Source organism: Podarcis raffonei, chromosome 10 (genome assembly GCF_027172205.1).
Source record: "Podarcis raffonei isolate rPodRaf1 chromosome 10, rPodRaf1.pri, whole genome shotgun sequence".
NCBI lineage: Eukaryota > Metazoa > Chordata > Lepidosauria > Squamata > Lacertidae > Podarcis > Podarcis raffonei.
This window is the reverse complement of record NC_070611.1, coordinates 78,619,739-78,642,845: the sequence shown is the minus strand read 5'-3', so window position 1 is coordinate 78,642,845 and position 23,107 is coordinate 78,619,739. Positions and strand designations below refer to the sequence as shown.

Sequence of the window (23,107 nt, the reverse complement as noted above, 5' to 3'; positions counted from 1 at the left end):
GGTTGTGTTATTTCTGGGGACATGAATTTGTTCCTGTTCTGTCTTAAATATCATAATCATACGATGTCATGGGGTGTTAGGGGAGCGGTAGTTCCTTTGGTGGGGGAAATGTCATGCACCTTATGGGGTAATTTATCCACCATTGGTCCCCACCCTGCACTCAGCTCTCACCTGTGGCTTCCAGAAGCTGTCAGCATGCAACAGAGGCCACAATCCCAGGAACGGCTTCAATCGGCCGGCTAAACCAGGTGAGGATAGCTGATGGGTCTCAAATCCTTGGTTTATTAGGGAATTCTGCTGCAGGTGAAGGCAGGCCCTGGTGGATGGAGAGGATGAGAACAACAGTGAATCCCACAGTCAAGAAAGCAGATTCTGCCCCTGCTGCAGAGGAAAGTGAAGGGCAGATGGGGCTCGTCAACCAGGGAAGGAAGCCCATCGAGAAGGAAAACTCTGGTCGTAATACTTTGCTGCCTCGTGAGTTATCTTCAGAAGAAGAAAAGGCTATGGAGGAAAACCTACACAAATCCAGAGTGGAGTCTCTAAGATAGTTACATGGTGTCCTGCACACCTCCTTCCAGCCACTCTTGCAGCCAAGCTGGTGCCTAACGTACTGCTCTGCTTTCCTTGGGACCATATAAGCAAGGCTGAGAAGGGGGTCTTGTTGTCTAGGCAGCCCAGGGCCCCCAAACACACTGCCCAGGCTTGTAGTGCTGCTAACACATCAGTTTCAGGGGGAGCGATGAACTCAGATCTGTGTATCAGAATCTCTCCAATGTGGAATATGTAAAACAGAAGCACTATTTACATCATACATCAATTAAAAAGTATTCAGAATATTTGTCTTTTGAAGAAAAGGCCACCAAGTATCCGATGGCCCCTTCAAAGCTAATGAAAGTCTTGTGCCTGGAGCTTTTGGGGGTGCAGGACCAGGAAAGCTTCTGCCACCATTATCCTTCCAATTGGGATTTAGGCCTCATCATGCAACAGAAACTGCCCTGGTTGTGCTCGTTGATAATCTCGGATGCGCTAGAGTCTGAGGGGAAAGCTATTTCCTGGTTCTGCTAGATCTCTCGGTGGCTTTGGAGATCTTTGGTCATGGTGTCCTTCTGGACCCTCGAGGAGAGCTGGGGAAATGGTTATGCAGTGGTTCCGCTCCTTCCTCCTGGGCCATGTCCAGAAATTGATGTTGGGGCATGGGTGTTCAGACCCCTGGGCTCTCACTTGTGGGGTGCCTCAGGGCTCCGTCCTCTCCCCCATGCTTTTTAATATCTATATGAAGCTGGTGGGAGAGATCATCAGGGGTTTGGGCTGGGTGTTCACCAGTATGTGGGTGATACCCAGCTCTTCTTCTCATTTAAATTGGAACCAGTGAAGGTGGTGAATGCCCTGTGTTGGTGCCTGGAGGTGGTTTGAGGATGGGTAGCGGCTAACAGATTGAGGTTGAATCCTGACAAGACAGAAGTACTGTCCCTGGGGAACAAGGGGTGGGCAGGTGTGGGGGACCCCCTGGTCCTGAATGGGGTAACTGTGGCCCTAAAGGACCAGGTGCACAGCCTAGTGGTCATTTTGGACTCACAGCTGACCATGGAGGCGCAGCTCAATTCTGTGTCCAGGGCAGCTGTCTAGCAGCTCCATCTGGAACACAGGCTGAGACCCTCCTTCCCCGCACACTGTCTCGCCAGAGTGGTGCATGCTCTGGTTGTTTCCGGCATGGACTACTGCTATGTGGTCTACATGGGGCTACCTTAGAAGGTGACCCCAAACTGCAACTGAATGGGAGCAGCCACCGAGACCACATATCACTGCTCCTAAAGGATCTTTCCTGGCTCCCAGCACATTTTCAAGCACAATTCAAATTGTTAGTGCTGATCTTTAAATTGTCATGGTTGCATTTTCCAGGCATAGAAAAATATTGATCTAATGCAGGCTTCCTGAAACTTGGCAGTTTCCTTTCTGCTGAGAGCTGGTGGTGGGATAAGTTGCGATGAGGTTATGAAGAACCTTTCTTGTTTTGGGGAACCAGATGAAGCTGGTTTAAACTGGAGTGAGCCAGGCTTGTTATCCAGTCCCAAGGTTACTCTGACATTTAATAGAATATAAATTACAAGGCCAAAAGGCACCTGGTCCCACTTCCTAGTCTGCTATTTCTCTACTGTGCTTGTGTGATTCTTAGTTGAGTGCTGTTTTGGTATGCTAAGTTAGGGTTTTACGTAAGTTAAGTTTTTGCTATTTTTTGGATCCTGTTATGCTTCTTTGCCTTCAGTAATAAATTTATTTGCTGAATGAGATCGTTATGGAGCAGCAAGATCTGCAACCTAAAGCCCTCAACAGCCTCGGCCCTGTACACCTGAAGGAGCATCTCCCCCAAAATCTCTCAGTCTGGACAGGCAGGTGGTCCTTCGAAGGTCTTCTGCTGATTCCCCCCCCCCCCGCGAGAAGCGAAGTTACAGGGAACCAGGCAGAGGGCGAGGAAGTGGGGAATATTCTGACATTTAGAAGACAGCTGAAGGCAACCCTCTATCGGGAGGTTTTTAATGTCTGATGTTTTACTGTCTTTTATTTGTACTGGAACCAGGCAGTGGAAGAGAAACTTAAAGATGGAAGCCTGAGAGAGAGGAAAAGGTTCCTGGCTGCTTCCTGGGTGGGATTGCGGAAAGGAAGAGCTGCTTCTGAGAAGGCTTCTCCCCTCCTCTCTTCCTGGACAGGGCAGGGGCTTATGGGGGCTTATGAGGTGGGAAGAGGATGGAGGTTACAGGAAGGAGGGGTGGGGGGACTGGACCCCCCACTTTTCAGGGATCCCTCTCTGGTCGCCTTGAAGGGGTGGCCGATTCCTGGGTGGGAGGGTGAAGCCTAGGCGGCCCCTCCAGAAAATCCCCGCAGGCGCCACCATGGAGACGTGTCCCAAAAGACTGGTCTTCCTCTCTCCCCCCCACCAGTGCTGCCCTTCCCTGCCCCAGGGATGCTCCCCCTCCCCACTTCCTCGACTCCCTCCCTCTGTCCCAGAGTCTCCCCTGCACCCAGAGGCCCCCCTTGGCGCGGCTCAGCCCTCAGCCCTCATCCCCCATCTTTCCATCCTGAGGGTCCACCCCAAGACGAGCAGATTGGGGACGGGGGTCTCTATCCAGGCGTCCCTCACGCCCGTTAACCCTTTCATGGCCTGGCTTTATCCGTGCGGAGCCCACAGGACCCCAGGAATGCCTGCGCGGGGGAAACGGGCAATGGGGGTCCTCGTGGGGACCCCCTGCGTAGATTCCCCATGTCCGCCGCTGCCAAGGCACCCAAGGGGCCAAGGAAAGCCCCCTTCGCAGCACGCGCGCAGGGATCCAGACCCCACGGAAGGCGCTTGGGGGAGCTGGAGGGGTCTCTGGATCCTTTTCTCCTCTCTCCTCCGCGACCCCTTTACCTCTTTGTTCTCGCTCCCGATTCTCCTTTCCTGCAACATCCACGTGGGTGTGGGGGGGATTTACCTGCCGCCCCTTCTCCCTTTTCCGAAAGCCCCCCGCTGAGCTACGGCGGGGGGGGGCAGAGCAGCAATCCGGAGTGGAAGCTCCGCTTCCGGGAGAAGCAGGCAGGTTGGGAGGGGGGCTCTCTCCGCTCATTCCGGAAACAGAAGCCGGATTGGAGGAGGAGGAAGAGGTGTGACATACTGGGGGGGGGGGTTGAGGGTTGTGGGGGCGGCGTGAAAGCAGGTTGTGCCGGGAAGGGAGGGGAAGAATTGTTTCCCCCCTCCCCCCTTACTAGGAGAGCGTGGGAGGGGCTGATCCGGGCCATCCAGCTGCAAAGCGGGGTCCCCCCTACAATCTTTACATTGCAAAATCCTTCCTTCCCCCACCCCAGGCCATGAGCTTAGATCCACCCCATGTTTTAGGACGGTATTGTTGCACATTGAGCAGCGGGTGGGGCTCTGTGACTCCTGTATTACGGGAAAAATGGGGCTTGGGCTTTTGCACACACAGAGAGAGACACACCAGACACCCAGGTAAAATTCCTCCCTTGTGTATCCGTCAGAGGTGGCACAAGGAGGCCAGGAAGAAAGCAAGGCAGCTGTTGGTCTGTTTGCAGGCAGAGCCCCCCCCCCATGCAAGGAGTGACGCAGCCCAGAAATAAAGCGCGTTGCAATTTGGACACCCTCAGATAGTAGCCCCCCCCCCCGTCACAGAGAGAGCACCCCAAAAACATCCCCGCTTGCGTCACAAAAAGAGTTGTACACGGAAATCAGATCAGACTCCGAGTTCCTGTTTTGGCAACATGACAAGTCTGTCCATCGGTTGCCTATTTCAGCATCCCCATCTCACGGAGGGGGGGGGGCTCAGGAAGATTCTCCTGCCACGTGACTGGGGTCAGACAGGGCTGCTGTTTTGCTCTCCTTACTATTTCAGCTCAGGTTTTCCTGGCAGAAGTTCTATTTCATCAAGAAACGGGTGGGTTCGTTGAGGAAACGGGGCTACGTTGTAAAGAGGCAAATGTGTCTACTTTGTTACCATCCTGTGAGTTGTGTTGCAAAGGCCATTTGCAGAAAGGCTCCTATTGTATCACCTGCGGCTACATGTTTTGATCTTTTTGCGGAAATGTTTTCCTCGGGCTGAGACCATTTGGGGCTTTCAAGGTCAGCGCCAGCACTTTGGTGCTCGGAAACGGACCGGGAGCCAGTGAAGATTTCTTAGGACCCGTCTTCAGGGGGCAGCTGTTAGGGGGCCGTTCAGCTGCTGTCCAAAACTGAATGTATCCCTTGCCGGAAGTAATCCATAAACCTCTCCTCCTTTGTCTTCTCGGGATGCCATTGGTGCGCGATGCTCCGGCTCTCGAAAGAGGGAAAGGCGTGAGTTGGGTGCGCTCGGCTTGCCAAGGGTTAAATGGAAACGAGCTGGATTCCTAGACAGGAAAGTAAGACGGGGGGGGGGGCAGGTCCTCCAGAGCGAAAGCCTCTCCCTCCCTTTCCTGCAAGAAGTCGGGCGTGTGGGGGTCCCGTTGGTTCGGCTCTGCAGAGGCTGCCTGGGGGCGCCTGCTGGGATCCGGTGAGTCTCCTCTCTCCCAGGATAGGGCCCATGGGGAGAGCGGGGGTCCCAGCGCTGCATGGCGAGAGGGGGGCAAGTCAGGGCGGGGAGGGTCGCAGGAGGGCGGCAGCTCTGCTCTTCCTTTGCATGGATGCACTGCTGACCCCTTGGATCCAGGAGCGCTGAAATGCATGCAGAGAAACCCCATTCAGATGTATGGATCAGTCCCCTTGTATAACAGAGGTTGTCCGCAGATGGAAACATTCGGACATGAAATATACCCTGGTCCCTAAAATTTCACCTGTGCAAGGAAGGAAGACGGAGGGCAGAGAAGAGAAAGCGCTTCCTCTTGCAGGGCAGAGTAAAACCTCTGGAACTGCCTCCCAAGAGCCAGGGAGGCCACCAATCAAGGTGGCGTTAAAAGAGGAGGAGACCAATCCGTGGAGGAGGAGGAGAGGGCGATGGGGGGGGTTCCTCTGCTCTATGGGGCAGCCCTATGGCCTGATCCTGCAGTGCTCATTTTCTCCTCCAGTGGTTAGTGTGTGTCCAGATGCAAGTGTGTTCTCTGAGATTGCTTGGGGTTGAGCTAGATGATCCTTGGGGTGTCATCCACTTCTATAGTTCTATGAAAGCACCACTGGAGGTCTCACAAGCCAAGGCATTTAGAGCAGGAGAGGTCCTGCTGGAAAGGAAACAACCAGTGCAACTGTTTTAAAACAGGAATCCAATGTGTTAGTTGTGGGGGGACTCAGTGGGGAGGGGTAGACCCATGGATGCCACCTTGATCTCCTTGGACAAGGAGGTGGGAGAGAAATGCCATTCATAAAGAGAGGCAGCCCAGCCAGTCATCTGGCTGCCTCATTTTGGGCCAGTTCCCGAGTCGCCTTCGAGGGCAGTTCCACACTGGGAGCGTTGCAACCATCCCATCTGGTGCAGAGCAGGGAGGACCAGGGCCATGTCTTTTCTGTCCCAAAAGGTCTGTGGGGTGGGGAAGTAGCCTGAGCTGGACATGGGCCTCAAGCGACCATGATGGACCCAGGAGTGCCCTCAAGTACCGTATTTTTTGCACCATAACACTCACTTTTTTCCTCCTAGAAAGTAAGGGGAAATGTCTGTGCGTGTTATGGAGGGAATGCCTATGGGTGGCAGGGGGGATCTGCTGCAGTCGTGAGCAGAGGATCCATGGTTCCCCTTCCTTCCCTCCTCTGTGGCTTGCTTTGAAACAGCAAAGTGTGAGAAGAGCCGCTGAGTGGGGAGGAGAGAGGGACAGAGAGCCTGCTTCTTTAAAGGAGCAAAGCGGGAGAGGAGAGGAGCCGTTTACACGAGTGAAAGCGGCTCCTGTCCAGTTGGTTCCTTTAAAGCAAGCAGGCTCTCGGTCCCTCTCTCCTCCCCACTCAGCTCGCTATATAGCAGCAAAGTTTTTCAGCTCCCTAAGCCGGGGATGAGCGGGGAGGAGGAAGAAAAGCAGAGCCTGCTTGCTTTAAAGGAGCAAAGTGGGAGAGGAGAGGAGCCTTCTCCCCTTATATCCCTCTTCATTATTAGCAGCATCTTTCTCCACCCACCCCAAGCGTGCTCCTTGTCCCTTGAGTGCTTTTCCTTCCCTCCCCACTTAAAACGTGGTTACAAAGTACGGATCCACATGGATCCTCAGGATTTTTGCATTGGGCTACTCCAAACTCACTGTCAGATCACATGTCTGTGGCCACAGCATGAACACAAAAATCATACATCCACTGTTTTGTTTAGAATATTTTTTTTCTTGTTTTCCTCCTCTAAAAACTATGTGCGTGTTATGGTCGGGTGCGTGTTATAGAGAGAAAAATACGGTATTCATGACTGGGGAGGGGGCATGTTAAGCAATGTAACATCATCATCATTACTGTTAGTTCCCTGCCCATCAGCCGAATTTCCAAGAGCTGATTACTAAATATAAAAAACTGCAATAAGAACAGTTGAAAACACATTACACGCATAGAAAGGCGAGTCCCACTTCATTTGTTTTTGAGTGCTGTCCTTTGACCCCACCCACATGTCATTTGGCCCTCAGGAGTTAGCCAGATAAGGGAATAAATGGGCTCTGAAGTTGGGTTGGGCAGGAGAGCAACTCTTGAGGAACCCTGGGTTAGGACCCCCACTATAACCCAATGCTCAGATAACACTCAGTACAAATGAGTCACTTGTCAATCACAGTTCTGACTTCATTCCTTGACTGAAAACTCTGAAAGGCAGGAGCAACCAGGCTGATTCATCTCTCAGAAAGACCAACAGTTCCCTTCACATTTTGCATGGTCACTTTCCCTCTAGGAGGGCTGGAGACTTAATTCTCCTTCTCCTTCTCCTTCTCCTTCTCCTTCTCCTTCTCCTTCTCCTTCTCCTCCTCCTCCTCCTCCTCCTCCTCCTCCTCCTCCTCCTCCTCCTCCTTTTTATAGAAACCTCAGAGTCTGACTTGTGGTGCAGTCCAGAGCTGGCTCTTTCAAGACTCATACATACTTCCTCACGGAACATTTTTCTCCTCCAGGCAATATGTCAGTTTTGTAACAGAACAATGTACAGTGGTACTTGGGTTAAGAACTTAATTTGTTCTGGAGGTCCGTTCTTGACCTGAAACTGTTCTTAACCTGAGCTACCACTTTAGCTAATGGGGCCTCCCACTGCCACTGCAGTACAATTTCTGTTCTCATCCTGAAGCAAAGTTCTTAACCTGAGGTAGTATTTCTGGGTTAGTGGAGTCTGTAACCTGAAGCATCTGTAACCTGAGGTACCACTGTTTTTGCTTTGTAGAATTTCCTAGCACCTCTAATTCGGACAGACAGAACTTGGCAGAAGATCAAGGGGTTCCTTCATCTCTCTTGGAGGCTTTCTGAGAGCACAGATGGATGAGAAAAACTCAGCTGGCCCTGAAGCAGGAAGAGACCATGCTATCAGAACTGGGAGCAGAGGGGGATTCTGGGGAAAAACTGTGCAGAAGATCCTGGGTGAGGAGGACACTCTCCGCTCAGAGGCTCAGAGCCAGCAGTTCAGGCAGGAGGCCAAAGGACCTTGAGAGGACCTCTTCCAGGAGGCCAAAGGACCTCGAGAGGTTTGCAGCCGACTCTACAACCTTTACCATCAATGGCTGAAGCCAGAACGCTGTACAAAAGCTGAGATGCTGGACCTGGTGATCTTGGAGCAGTTCCTGGCTGTCCTTCCACTGGAGATGGAGAACTGGGTGAGGGAATGCGGAGCAGAGACCAGTTCCCAAGCAGTGGCGCTGGCCGAAGGTTTCCTCCTGAGTCAGGCAGAGGAGAGAAAGCAGGCAGAGCAGCAGGTGAGAGAGACTTTCCTCTAGATACTCCAAAGGGGCTCCGAACATGAGTGACAATATCTGAAAATTCACTATTAATATACCATCCTTTTTTGGAAACAGCCATTGAATATTATCAGATTGCCCTTCAGTTTTTGCCTCTGTCTTCCTTTTCTAACTCTTCTTCATATTCTCTGTTTTGGATCTTTGTTGCTATTCCAGAGACAGGATCTGTTTGCAGAAATGGGCCCAGATTCCTCTGAGACCAAAAGGACTCTGTTGAACACCAGAGAGAGGCTGCTGGGTAAGGAAGGAGTCGGTTCCGGGAGGAAGACACCAAGAGCACCAAGGAGGGAGATGCATTTTTTAACCCAACTAAATTATGAAATGGGTCCAAATGTCCAGATGCACTCAGAAGGTGAGACTTTTTGGAGAGCAGCTGCACTCCTGGCTTCCCACTTACCTTTGTCTCTTGCAGGTGACCAGATGATGCCAGTAAGACCTCTTCTTCCATCAATTCCTGGTGGTGAAGGAGAAGCAACGGCTGTGGAAGCAGCTCAGGTAGAGGGAGGGAGCCCTGTGGGGAAGGGGGCTGAGGGGTGGGGCAGCCAGGGTGCTTCTGGCCCCCAAAGAATCTCTCTCCTCCTCTTGGCTTCTGTCCAAGCTTCTCTTAAGGTGTCTTTGTCAAGGGCAGCCTAGACAGAAGCCAAGAGGCTGGGAATGCCATTCGAGAAGCTTAATGGGCTGAGAATAAGGAACAGCCACCTTGCCTTAACCCGCCTTCTGAAGGTCAATAAGATCATTCATAAGTCATTGTCATTTTATTTCTAGAGTTATCAGTGAATGCTAAAATAGGCTTCTAAGCAGTTCATCAAGCCTCAAAAATAGTTCCCAGGAATCACCTATCTTGTCGCATCAGTTGCACAATGGAGTTTCCCCACCTTCTCCTCCCTCCATTCCCCCAGTGCACTTCTTGAAGTTGTCTTTAGGACATCAGAAGGGTCTCCCCCACCCCCCAAGAACAGGACATGGGGAGCAGAGAGGGGATCCTTCCATCTGGCACAGACAGAAGGATTTTAAGAACACAATGTAGAGTTCCACCCATTTACACTAAGATTAATGACCATCACTAAATCACACAAGAAAAGAATTCCACTAAGACATTAAAAAGAGCACCCAAATTAAAATCTGCAGCAGGACAATCCCATTGAAACAAAACACCATTTAATGAGCAGAAAGAAACAGAGCAATGTGTAGCAGACAACCTTAGTGCTGTCTAAAGAGGATCTTTCCCTTTCTCTTTTAGGGTCCAGTGTGCTTTGAAGATGTCGCTGTTCATTTCACAGATGAGGAATGGGCGTTGCTGGATCCTGACCAGAGAGCTCTGCATAAGGAAGTCATGAAGGAGAGTTGTGGGATCATGGCCTCTCTCAGTAAGGCTCCCTTGTGCATCATAATATCTCTTCGGAAATTCCATGCATCTCTCTCTGTGATAAGCCTCCCTGGTTTTGAGGGAGCTCTACAGGGCCACTTGCAGCACCTGGGATTATAATACCCCTTAAACTCACCTTAAATGGAGGTCTATCGACTGTTTTGACCTTGGACATGATCAAGCCAGCATAGACCTTGCTGAGAATGGAATGGGAATAATGCTGGGAATTTGAGGTTAAGAAAGCACATCTTTGTTTGACACTGTCCTGCCTTGTATTGCCCAAAATCTTCCTGACACAGAGCTTGTGGAAGGCATTGAGGGGTTTTTCTGATGGTTGTAATTGTTCACAATTCACTTCACAAAGCAGCTTGCTCAACACGCAGTCCTAGTAGACCTTCATCTTGGTATTGAACGGTTAGCATCCCATTCGCCCATACTCTTTTGGAGAGGTGAGCCATTGCCGTAACTGCCTCACCAGTACACTTGTCCAGGTCAGCATCAACGAAGAGGTTGTTGGTTTCTTAGGTAGACACAATCATCCACCACCTCCACTGTCTGAAACTCGCATGGTTCTAGGCACATTTTGCAACAGGGAATGTCATAGACACGAGCAGTTTCCGAGCTCTGCTCACAGAACCTAAGATTTCGGATTAAAACTGCAGAGTGGAAGGAAAGGAGGACCTTTTCCTGCCTCCCCACTTCCAGCTACTCTTTGAAGACTGAAGGAGAGACTTCCGGGGGCGGCGCGAACGGTAATGGCGGTTCCCTTTCACTTGTGAAGGGGAAGCTCCGCAGAAACGGGTCGTCCGCTACGGCAAAGCGGAGACCCCCGTCAGAAACCCACAGGTGGGGATAGCCTGTGGTCGTGGGACTCGGCGGGCGCCTGTAGCGCTCCTCCGTTACGTGAAGGGACCCCGTAAGGAGCTCCGGATCGTGTCGGGGGTGGCGCGGTGCTGTGAGTCGATCGCTCTTTTTGCGGAGTGAAGCCGCTAAGCTGCTGCCGGTGAGCGCTGACCCTTTTCCTGGGAACTATCTGGCTACAAACTTCAACCCGTAAGTAGGGGACTTAATTTGGTTCATGAAGATAAATTTAAGAATTTGGCACACAAGCGGGAGACGCAACCAGGAAGTCCGTCTCCCGGGTTTTGTTTCAAGAACAAAGCAAAGACTTTTAAAAAATCCAAGCCCCGGACTTTGGAGTTAGATAAGCTGCAAATTCTCACATCAAGCTTAAAGACCCCCCCTCAATTTATTGAGGGGTGGAGGGGTGAAAAACCAGCTTTTTCCTGCCTATTCTTTGAACTTTGGGATTGGAAAACATTGAATCCCTGGTTACTGAGCTGCCAGGGGTTGGAATCTGAAGGCTGCTTTGGAACTGTTACTTAGTATCTCGCACCTTGCTGGGACAATTTAATTTTGTTAAAGAGTAACTCTGTGGAAATTTAAGGGATTTAAGGGGAGTCTGAAGGTCTTTTGCAAATTGGATACTGTTTAACCCCTAGAGGGAACTTTTTAACTTTTATGAACTGCGACATTTTTGAACTCTCCTGAATACAGTATCCCTCTAGTGGAACAACTCAGTTTGGCAACCTACTGGGGGAATTTTCCATCTGTCGATTTGGGGGTTTCCATGAGAAAGACAGACTGTGAGACTGACCTTGACGCATAGATAAGAAGGGGCATGAGTGGAAGGACAAGATCAGCTAAAGCAAAAACAGTGCAAACTACTTTAACTTCTCAGCTACGCAGATCATCTGTCCCCACAATTCCTGTGGCATGAGTGGAAGATATAAACAACCTAGGCCGGAAGGAATGGCCTCAGGAGGGGACTTTACTTCAGTGCTAAACAAAATTCTGGAAAAATTGGAAGGTTTAAGTAAACAAGTCACCGACCAGTCAGCTAAGATAGACCAAAATACTGCAAGCATTAACAACCTGACCCAACAGGTAAATTTAAACGCACAAACCATTGGAAAGCTTGTGGAAGATACTACTGCAAATCGTAAAATAGCTGAGGAGGCAAAGCAGAAAGTTGAAGAAGTTCAGGGAGAAATCAAACCTATGCGCAAACAGATAGGGGAACATCAGGCACTGCTGTCTATGATCGAACTGAAAAATAAGGAAAATAATCTGAGAATCAGATCTGTACCGGAAATTGATAAGGAAAATTTAATTGAGTACCTTACAAAATAATTTACACAATTTTGGCCCTTGGAAGAAGAAAAGGACTTTAAAATTGTAAGTGCATTCAGACTGGGAAAGGGAGGGAGGAAGATTAAGTCGAGAGACTGTCTGATCTCCCTCAGAACAAGGGAAGAAAGAGACAAAATTCTGAGTGCGCACTTTAAGACGCCTCTAGAGATCCAAGAATCAAGGCTGGAAATTTACAAGGATATTCCTAAGCATTTGTTGGAGCTCAGAGTGAATTACGGTGATTTGGTGCAACTTTTGAGGAGCAACAGGATTATCTTCAGATGGGAATTCCCCCAGGGGATATCCTTTACTTTCAGAGGGAAAAAAGTTAAAATTAAATCGGTGGAAGATAAAGACAAATTTTTGAACGATTACGGAGAAGACCTTCAGAAAGGGATCGAAGAGCCAAGCGATCCAGGACCTGGATCATCAAGCCTAATACCTGCACCTGGGGAATTGAAAGATCCGGAGAAAGACACGCCACTTTTGGGAGCAACAGGAGGAAAATAACATCATTTCAACATGTCTCTGCAATTGCTAAGCTGGAATATTCATGGTTTGAATTCCCCGGAAAAGAGGAGGAAAGTTTTTCATTTATTAAAAAAGGAACAATTGGACATAATATGCTTGCAGGAAACACATGTGATTAGGCTGCACAGAAAAGTGCTAATCAATAAAAAACTAGGCCAAGAATTTATCTCATCAGACAAGGTTAAAAAGAGAGGAGTGGCAATCTATGCAAAAGAAAGCCTATCACCAAAGTTTCTTTTTAAAGATGAACAAGGAAGAATTTTGGCAATTGAAATCCAAGTACAAGGAGAGAAATTTTTGATTTTAGGAATCTATGCACCAAATGAGGGGAAATCAGAGTTCTACAAGAAACTGCATGAGACATTGATGGACTTTATGGACTATAACAATATTATCATGATGGGAGACATGAATGGAGTGGTGTCTACGAATATAGATAAAGCACAAAGACAGACCATAACGAAAGAGGGCAGACTACCAAAAACTTTTTTTGAATTGACTGACAATATGGACTTGATTGATATTTGGAGGACCAAAAACCCCCTAGGTAGAGAGGGAACGTTCTTTTCTGAAGCCAAAATGACATGGACAAGGATCGACCAAATTTGGACAACTAGAGGCCTGGCACCTAAGATAAAAAAGGTGGAAATCTGCCCAAAAACCTGCTCCGACCATAATGCGGTAAAGATGGAAATGAAACTAACACTCATCGGTTCCTTCAGATGGAGGATGAATGACACCTTATTAAGAAACCAAGACATTGTAAGGAAGGCCCAAAAGACTTTGAAAGACTATTTTGAAATAAATATGAGAACCACGGTTGAAAAAAGAACAATTTGGGACGCAAGCAAAGCGGTCATGAGAGGGTTCCTGATTCAACAGAATGCAATAAAAAAGAGATCTCAAAATGAGAAAAAAGGGAAAATTTTGGAGAAAATAAAACAAGGGGAGAAGAAGCTAAGAGCTAAACCAAACTCAAAAGAGATTTTAAGAGAGATTAAGTTATACCAGGTGCAATATATGAAATTGATTAACGAGGAAGTAGAATGGAAGATTAAACAAATGAGACAAAAGACTTTTGAGTCAGCCAATAAATGTGGGAAATTATTGGCGTGGCAATTGAAAAAAAGACAGAAGTTAAATACGATTACAAACCTTGAGATCGATGGAAAAAATATACAGAACCCGGAGGAGATTAGAAGGTGTTTTCAGAGATATTTCAAACAACTTTATATGCAAGGGCCGCAGAAAGAAACTGAGATAGATCAATTTTTAAGAACTAATGGATTACAAAAAATATCTCCAGAAAATAAATTAGTATTGAATCAGCAAATTACAGAACAAGAAATCGAAGGTGCCATTCAGAACATGCAACTGGGCAAATCTCCAGGACCGGACGGACTAACCTCCAAATATTATAGAACTTTGAAAGACTTTTTAATTCAACCATTAAAGGAGGTGTGCAACGAGATTTTGGAAGGGAAAAGGGCGCCTGAATCGTGGAAAGAAGCATACATCACATTGATACCTAAGACAGAAGCTGAAAAGACACAACTAAAGAACTACCGTCCCATCTCCCTTCTGAATGTGGATTATAAAATCTTTGCAGACATTCTAGCTAATAGACTTAAAAAAGTATTAGTGGAAGTAATACACAAGGACCAGGCAGGCTTTCTCCCAGGCAGACAATTATCTGATAATACAAGGAATATAATTGACATTTTGGAGTTGCTGCAAAGGAATATAAACACGAAAGCTGTTTTAGTTTTTATTGATGCGGAGAAAGCCTTTGATAACATTTCTTGGAGTTTTATGAAGAAAAATTTGAAAGGGATGGGAGTGGGACAGGGGTTCGAAAATGGTATAGGAGCAATATATTCAGAACAAAAAGCAAAATTGATTGTAAACAATGTGGTGACTGAAGATTTTATGATAGAAAAAGGAACACGTCAGGGCTGCCCTATCTCTCCATTATTATTTATCTCGGTCCTGGAGGTGCTGTTAAATATGATCAGAAGGGACCGGTTTGTTAAAGGAATTCAGGTCGGAGCCAAACAATATAAATTGAAAGCTTTTGCAGATGATCTGGTTCTAACCTTACAGGAGCCGGAATCTAGTATGAAAAGAGCTTTGGAATTGATTAAAGAATTTGGTCATGTGGCGGGATTTAGATTAAACAGGGTAAAAACTAAAGTATTAGAGAAGAACTTAACTCCAATGGAAAAGGATAGGTTTCAGAATGAAACAGGTTTAATGGTGGTCAAGAAAGTGAAATACCTAGGGATTAATATGACTGCGAAGAATTTGAACTTATTTAAAGAGAACTATGAGAAATGTTGGTCAGAAGTTAAAAAAGACTTAGAAATTTGGTCTAATTTGAAGCTTTCCTTGTTGGGTCGAATTGCAGCTATAAAAATGAATGTATTGCCAAAAATGTTATTTTTGTTTCAGTCCTTGCAAATTCTGGACAAGATGGACTGTTTCAAGAAGTGGCAGAGAGACATTTCTAGATTTGTCTGGCAGGGCAAGAAACCTAGAATAAAGTTTAAAATTTTAACTGACGTAAAAGAAAGAGGTGGATTTCCCCTGCCAGACCTTAAATTGTATTATGAATCAGCAGCATTCTGCTGGTTGAAAGACTGGCTGCTTCTTGAGAACACGGACATTTTGGATTTGGAAGGTTTCAACAATGTTTTTGGGTGGCATGCATATCTGTGGTACGACAAGGTTAAAGCTCATAAGGCATTTAAAAACCATATTGTCAGGAAATCTCTGTTTAATGTCTGGATAAGATATAAAGACTTGCTAGAAAGTAAAACCCCAAGGTGGTTGTCACCTATGGAAGCTAAGGCTCAGAAAAAGCTCAATATGGAAGCTAAGGCTCAGAAAAAGCTCAATATGGAGGCCAAATGGCCAAAATATTGGGAAATTCTGGAACAAGAAGGTGACAGATTGAAACTGCAGAGTTTTGAAAAATTAAAAGACAAAGTGTCAGAATGAACTCAGGCTTGCTAGAGAGGTTAAAAGCAACAAAAAAGGCTTTTATGGGTATGTTCGTAGCAAAAGGAAGAACAAAGAAACAGTGGGGTCACTCAGAGGAGAAGATGGTGAAATGCAAACAGGGGACACAGAAAGGGCTGAACTCCTCAATGCCTTCTTTGCCTCAGTCTTCTCCGATAAAGAAAACAATGCCCGACCTGAAGAATTTGGAGCAAATGATTCAGCAGAGGAAACACAGCCCAGAATAACTAAGGAGATAGTACAAGAATACTTGGCTAGTCTAGATGTATTCAAGTCTCCAGGGCCAGATGAACTGCATCCAAGAGTATTAAAAGAACTGGCAGATGTGATTTCAGAACCACTGGCAGTCATCTTTGAGAATTCCTGGAGAACAGGCGAAGTCCCGGCAGACTGGAGGAGGGCAAATGTTGTCCCTATTTTCAAAAAGGGGAAAAGAGAGGACCCAAATAATTACCGCCCAGTCAGTCTGACATCAATACCAGGGAAGATTCTGGAGCAGATCATTAAGCAAACAGTCTGTGAGCACCTGGAAAGGAATGCTGTGATCACCAATAGTCAGCATGGATTTCTGAAAAATAAGTCATGTCAGACTAACCTGATCTCGTTTTTTGACAGAATTACAAGCCTGGTAGATGAAGGGAACGCAGTGGATGTAGCCTACCTTGATTTCAGCAAGGCATTTGACAAGGTGCCCCATGATATTCTTGTAAAGAAGCTGGTAAAATGCGGTCTTGACTATGCTACCACTCAGTGGATTTGTAACTGGCTGACTGACCGAACCCAAAGGGTGCTCATCAATGGTTCCTCTTCATCCTGGAGAAGAGTGACTAGTGGGGTGCCACAGGGTTCTGTCTTGGGCCCGGTCTTATTCAACATCTTTATCAACGACTTGGATGATGGACTCAAGGGCATCCTGATCAAATTTGCAGATGACACCAAACTGGGAGGGGTGGCTAACACCCCAGAGGACAGGAACACACTTCAAAACGACCTTGACAGATTAGAGAACTGGGCCAAAACAAACAAGATGAATTTTAACAGGGAGAAATGTAAAGTATTGCACTTGGGCAAAAAAAATGAGAGGCACAAATACAAGATGGGTGACACCTGGCTTGAGAGCACTACATGTGAAAAGGATCTAGGAGTCTTGGTTGACCACAAACTTGACATGAGCCAACAGTGTGACGCGGCAGCTAAAAAAGCCAATGCAATTCTGGGCTGCATCAATAGGAGTATAGCATCTAGATCAAGGGAAGTAATAGTGCCACTGTATTCTGCTCTGGTCAGACCTCACCTGGAGTACTGTGTCCAGTTCTGGGCACCACAGTTCAAGAAGGACATTGACAAACTGGAACGTGTCCAGAGGAGGGCAACCAAAATGGTCAAAGGCCTGGAAACGATGCCTTATGAGGAACGGCTAAGGGAGCTGGGCATGTTTAGCCTGGAGAAGAGGAGGTTAAGGGGTGATATGATAGCCATGTTCAAATATATAAAAGGATGTCACATAGAGGAGGGAGAAAGGTTGTTTTCTGCTGCTCCAGAGAAGCGGACACGGAGCAATGGATCCAAACTGCAGGAAAGAAGATTCCACCTAAACATTAGGAAGAACTTCCTGACAGTAAGAGCTGTTCGACAGTGGAATTTGCTGCCAAGGAGTGTGGTGGAGTCTCCTTCTTTGGAGGTCTTTAAGCAGAGGCTTGACAACCATATGTCAGGAGTGCTCTGATGGTGTTTCCTGCTTGGCAGGGGGTTGGACTCGATGGCCCTTGTGGTCTCTTCCAACTCTATGATTCTATGATTCTATGATTCTAGTGTGAGATTGGCTACATTATTATCAAATAAGAGAGGCCTATAATTTGGACAGAAAAATTGGCTTCCAGGTGGAGAAATCTAAATTGGAAACAGAACTGTTAGAACCTAAAACTAAGATTTTGTCAAAAATGTATAACTTGCTGTTGAAATGGAACACGCAGGATGAAACGGTTAAATCAGCAATGATTAAATGGGCGCAGGATTTAGGTCATAACATTATGTTTGCTGACTGGGAGCAGTTGTGGACCACCGGTATGAAGTTTACGGCATGCATTGCCTTAAAGGAGAATATTATGAAAATGATTTATAGGTGGTACATGACCCCAGTCAAGCTTGCAAAAATTTATCACCTGCCTGACAATAAGTGTTGGAAATGTAAAGAAGCTGAGGGAACATTCTTTCACCTTTGGTGGACATGCCCAAGGGTTAAGGCTTACTGGGAGATGATATATAATGAACTCAAGAAGGTATTCAAAAGTACCTTTCCTAAGAAACCAGAGGCCTTTCTTTTGGGCATAGTTGGCCAATGGGTGCCAAAGAAAGATAGAACATTTTTTATGTATGCAACAACGGCAGCAAGAATACTTCTAGCCAAGTATTGGAAGACACAAGATTTACCCACCGTGGAGGAATGGCAGACGCAAGTGATCGACTACATGGAGATGGCTGAAATGACTGGCAGAATCCGCGATCAGGGAGAAGATTTGATTGAACAGGACTGGAAAAAGTTTAAGGACTATCTACAGAAATATTGTAAAATCTTGGAGTGTTAATACGATGTGGGAAGTGAAGGTAACAGGGTTTGTGTGACTTGGTTAAAGGTGATTTAAAAGAAGAATGTTAAAAAGGATAGGGGGTTATGAACAGAACATTATTATGTCATAGTATATAAGAGGAGATATGGATTAAAAACAAAGACATAATAACTAGAAGAATGTAAAATTAAGTATGGCTCGAATAAGGTTTCGAATTTGCTGAATTAGATTGGAATAAAGAGGAACACAAAAAAGGGGGATGTGAGGAGGTCAAGACAGAGGGGTATGGAACTTTGGAAATTTAAGAAAAAGGGTTTTTCACTTTTCTTTTCTTTTTACTATTTTTCTCTATGTTCTGCTATATATTTTTGTTTCTATACTGTTTTTGCTTTTTATACGAATCTTATTTATGGAAATGATACATTTTGAAATGATGAATCTTTTGTTCTGTAAAATCTTAATAAAAATTTATTATAAAAAAAAAATGAAGACTGAAGGAGAGACCTTCTTTAAAAATCAGGGGGGTGGGCAGGGGAAGGACTAGACCATGTGAAAAATGAACATATTACTTTAGCTGCTGTTCATTCCTTTTCAGCTTTGTATTTTTGTCATAAGAGAGTGCATATGGACATTCCATTTTTGAGCCCATAACCTAGGTTTAAGGTCCTCTTTATGTCCTCGCTGTCCTATCTCTGTTTCTAACACTGACCACCTCTTGTGTGTGGTCACCAATGTTGATGCATGGAATTCTTCCTCTATCACAAGGGTTAGTGATCAATATTCAATACAGTGGAACTCCATTTCTTCCTGCAGCTCTAATCCATTTCTTCATTGCAGGTGGTGATGATTTGGAAATTGAGAGCGAGGATGCCCATGACAGAATCCACACAGTGGAGAAGCCATTGCCATTCTTGGAGTGTGGAGAGAGCTTCAGTCACAGCTCCCATTCGACTACCCACCGAAGAAATGCTATTGGGAAGAAACCCTCTCAGTTCTCTGAATGGGGGGGAACTTTCTGTTGGAATGAAAGCCTCACTTCACAGGAAATAATTTCCACAGGGGAGGACCCACTGAAATGCTTGGAATGTGGAAAGAGCTTCAGTAAGAGTGCACATCTCATTTCACATCAAATAACTCACAGCAGGGAGAAACCCTATCAGGGCTTGGATTGTAGGGAAAGCTTTAATACAAGCACAACCTTCCGTAAACACCAGAGAATTCACACAGGGGAGAAGTCATTTGAATGCCGAGAGTGTGGAAAAAGGGACACGACAAGGGTGCCCAATTTCCCCATTGCTTTTTATATCAGTCCTGGAGGTCCTGCTGAACATGATTAGAAGGGACCGGATGGTTAAAGGTATACAGGTCGGAGCTAAACAGTATAAACTGAGAGCATTTGCAGATGACCTAGTTTTGACGTTACAAGAGCCAGAATCTAGTACTAAAAGAGTTTTAGAACTAATTCAAGAATTTGGTCAGGTGGCAGGATTCAAATTGAACAAGTCAAAAACTAAGGTTTTGGAGAAAAACTTAACATTGACTGAAAGAGAGAAGTTTCAGAATGAAACAGGTTTAACTGTGGTTAAGAAAGTGAAATACCTGGGGATTAACATGACAGCTAAAAATGGGAATTTGTTTAAAGAGAACTATGAAAAATGTTGGATGGAAGTGAAAAAAGATTTAGAAATTTGGTCAAATTTGAAGCTTTCCTTGTTGGGTCGAATTGCAGCTATAAAGATGAATGTATTGCCTAGAATGTTGTTTTTGTTTCAAACATTGCAAATTGTGGACAAGATGGACTGTTTCAAGAAGTGGCAGAAAGACATTTCTAAATTTGTCTGGCAGGGCAAGAAGCCCAGAATAAAATTTAAGATATTAACTGATGCAAAGGAAAGGGGTGGATTTGCCCTGCCAGACTTTAAACTTTACTATGAATCAGCAGCGTTCTGCTGGTTGAAAGACTGGCTGCTTCTTGAGAACACAGACATTTTGGATCTAGAAGGTTTTAACAACGTTTTTGGGTGGCATGCATATTTGTGGTACGACAAGGTTAAAGCACATAAAGCATTTAAAAACCATATTGTTAGGAAAGCATTGTTTAATGTTTGGATTAGATATAAAGATTTATTGGAAAATAAAACCCCAAGGTGGTTGTCACCAATGGAAGCGAAAGCTCAGAAAAAGCTCAATATGGAGGCCAAATGGCCGAAGTATTGGGAAATTTTGGAACAAGAAGGAGATAGACTGAAACTGCAGAGTTTTGAGAAACTAAAAAACAAAGTGCAAGACTGGCTTCATTATTATCAGATAATGGAGGCTTACAATTTGGATAAGAAAGTTGGCTTCCAGGTGGAAAAATCTAAATTGGAAACAGAACTGTTAGAACCCAAAACTAAGATTTTGTCAAAAATGTATAACTTGCTGTTGAAATGGAACACTCAGGATGAGACGGTCAAATCTGCTCTGATCAAATGGGCACAAGATGTTGGACATAACATTATGTTTGCTGACTGGGAACAGTTGTCAACCACTGGGATGAAATTTACGGCATGTAATGCCTTAAGAGAAAATATTATGAAAATGATATACAGGTGGTACATGACCCCAATCAAGCTTGCAAAAATTTACCATTTGCCCGACAATAAATGTTGGAAATGCAAAGAAAATGAAGGTACATTCTTTCACCTTTGGTGGACGTGCCCTAAGATTAAGGCTTTCTGGGAAATGATCTATAACGAATTGAAAAAGGTATTTAAATATACCTTCTTGAAGAAACCAGAGGCCTTTCTCTTGGGCATGGTTGGCCAGTTGGTGTCAAAAAAGGATATAACTTTTTTTATGTATGCTGCAACAGCAGCAAGAATACTTATTGCAAAGTACTGGAAGATGCAAGATTTACCCACTCTGGAAGAATGGCAGATGAAGATGATTGACTGCATGGGATTGGCAGAAATGACTGGCAGAATCCGTGACCAGGGAGAAGAGTCGGCGGAAGAAGATTGGAAGAAATTCAAGGACTATCTACAGAAATATTGTAAAATTAATGAATGTTGAATGATGTCGGATAGAAATCAAGGGGTTTTTAGCTGTAATGCTTTGAGATAAAGATTTGCTGAATAAATAATCTGAATTGGAATACAAGAAGGGGAGGTACGAGGAGGTCAGGGAAATATGTCATTGAAAACTAAGTATTGTGAATTTTATGTGTTTTTAAACTTTTTTGCTTTTTTCTTTTTGTTTGTATAAAAATTGGAAACTTTAATAAATATCTTTTAAAAAAAAATGAATGCCGAGAGTGTGGAAAGAGCTTCAGTCAGAGAACCCATCTCACAGCCCATCAAATAATTCATACAGGTGAGAAACCCTATCAGTGCTTGGAATGTGGGTGGAGCTTTAATCACAGGACGACTCTCACGGTCCATCAAAGGATTCACAGTGGTGAGAAACCCTATCACTGCTCAGAATGTGGGAAGAGTTTCTGCCAGAGAGCCGATCTCACTTCCCACCAAAGAATTCACACAGGGGAGAAACCCTATAAGTGCTTGGAATGTGGAAAGAGCTTCAGTCATAAGCAAAGTCTCCCTACCCATCAAAGAATTCAAAGTGGTGAGAAACCTTATCAGTGCTTAGAATGTGGGAAGGGCTTTGGTAAGAGGACCAAGCTCATGGCCCATCGACAAACTCACAGCGGTGAGAAACCCTATCAATGCTTGGATTGTGGAAAGAGTTTCAGCCAAAGGGCCAATCTAACTTGCCATGAAAGAATTCACACAGGGGAGAAACCATATCAGTGCTTGGAATGTGGGAAGAGCTTCAGTAAGAGGACCAACCTCACTTCCCACCAAAGAATTCACAGTGGTGAGAAACCATATCAGTGCTTGGAATGTGGAAAGAGCTTCAGTAAGAGGACCAAGCTCATGGCCCATCAAAGAGTTCATACAGGGGAGAATCATAGAATTTTAGACCTGCAGGAGACTTCTGGGTCGTCTAGTCCACTGCAGAACTCTCAACTAAAGCTTCTATGACATACTGCCTTCAAACTTCTCCTTACAAACCTCCAAGGAAGGAGAGTCCACAAGCTACCAAGGGCGTCTCTAATCTGAAGCCATTGATTTGGGTGCCAGCCTCCAGAGCCGGTGAAAACAAGCTTGTTCAAGCTTCCACGTGACACCCCTTCCTGTTCCTCAGAAGGCTTGGTTTCCCAACGCTTAATTGTCTTGCTCACCCCCCTCTGCACACCTTCCAGCTTGTCAAAATCCTTCTTAAATTGGGGCACCCAGAACTGGACACAGGACTCCAGGTGTGGTCTGAACAAGGCAGAAGAAAGTGGGGCTATTACTTTTCTTGATCTGGACACTTGACTTCTTTGGACGCAGCCTAGAATAACAGCCTATTTTGCTGATGTTGACTCATGTTAGTCTTGTGGTCCACTAAGACCCCAGGTCTTTTCCACATGTACTACTAGCAAGCCTGGTATGTCCCATCTTATATTTGTGCACCTGATTCGTCTTGCCTAAGAGCAGAATCTTACCTTTCTTCTTAGTGAAATTTATTGGATGCCTTTATATACCACCTGTTTCTTCAAGAAGCTCAGTGTGGTCTTAAGTCGTTCTCCCCCTCATCGTTTAATCCTGACATCAACCCTGTGAGGTAGGTTGGGCTGTGAAGCCATCACCCAGTGGGCTTCATGGCTGAGTGGGGATTTGAACCCAGGTCTCCCAGTTCCTAGTCCAAAACTCTTAAGCACTGCACCCCACTGACTCTCGAATGAGACTCTTGGAAAGTGCATGCATGCGCATTTACCGAAAGTTTCAGTGCAATGTCTTGGTGTTTGTATTTAACAACATAGCACAGGGGAGGCAGCCATCTCTCTCTCTCTGACTCCATTCCTCGAAGAAGCAACATCTCCTTAGCCTGAGATGCTCTCTTGGCTTCAAGAGAGAACAAAGGAACTATTTCCTTATGGGATAGATTCCAGGTGTATATATTTTGTAACCTAAGTCTGCCTTCTGGGATCCTTCTGTGAACAGAATGTGAGTAAACTCTTTTATATACTTTTATTTTCTAAAAAAAATATATTTCAACA

General features: G+C 45.6%; 3 protein-coding genes across 8 annotated transcripts in view; 1 reads left to right on the top strand and 2 right to left on the bottom strand.

The window, feature by feature from the left end:
* Positions 1–23,107, top strand: part of LOC128422442 (zinc finger protein 665-like) — a 352,200-nt gene that overhangs the window by 176,973 nt on the left and 152,120 nt on the right. The window contains exon 1 of one of the 5 annotated variants that reach the window (XR_008332505.1): positions 4,933–5,015. The exons of the other annotated variants lie outside the window; for them this stretch is intronic. The gene's annotated coding sequence lies outside the window, so the exon portion shown is untranslated. Of the gene's footprint in view, positions 1–4,932; positions 5,016–23,107 lie in introns of those variants that run through there. 5 annotated transcript variants of the gene reach the window in all.
* Positions 1–23,107, bottom strand: part of LOC128422457 (zinc finger protein 135-like) — a 135,779-nt gene that overhangs the window by 55,588 nt on the left and 57,084 nt on the right. The window contains exon 2 of one of the 2 annotated variants that reach the window (XM_053406506.1): positions 172–316. The exons of the other annotated variant lie outside the window; for it this stretch is intronic. The gene's annotated coding sequence lies outside the window, so the exon portion shown is untranslated. The remainder of the gene's footprint in view (positions 1–171; positions 317–23,107) is intronic. 2 annotated transcript variants of the gene reach the window in all.
* The window catches only part of LOC128422455 (zinc finger protein 431-like), a 70,362-nt gene that overhangs the window by 2,457 nt on the left and 44,798 nt on the right, over positions 1–23,107 (bottom strand). The gene's annotated exons all lie outside the window — the stretch shown is intronic.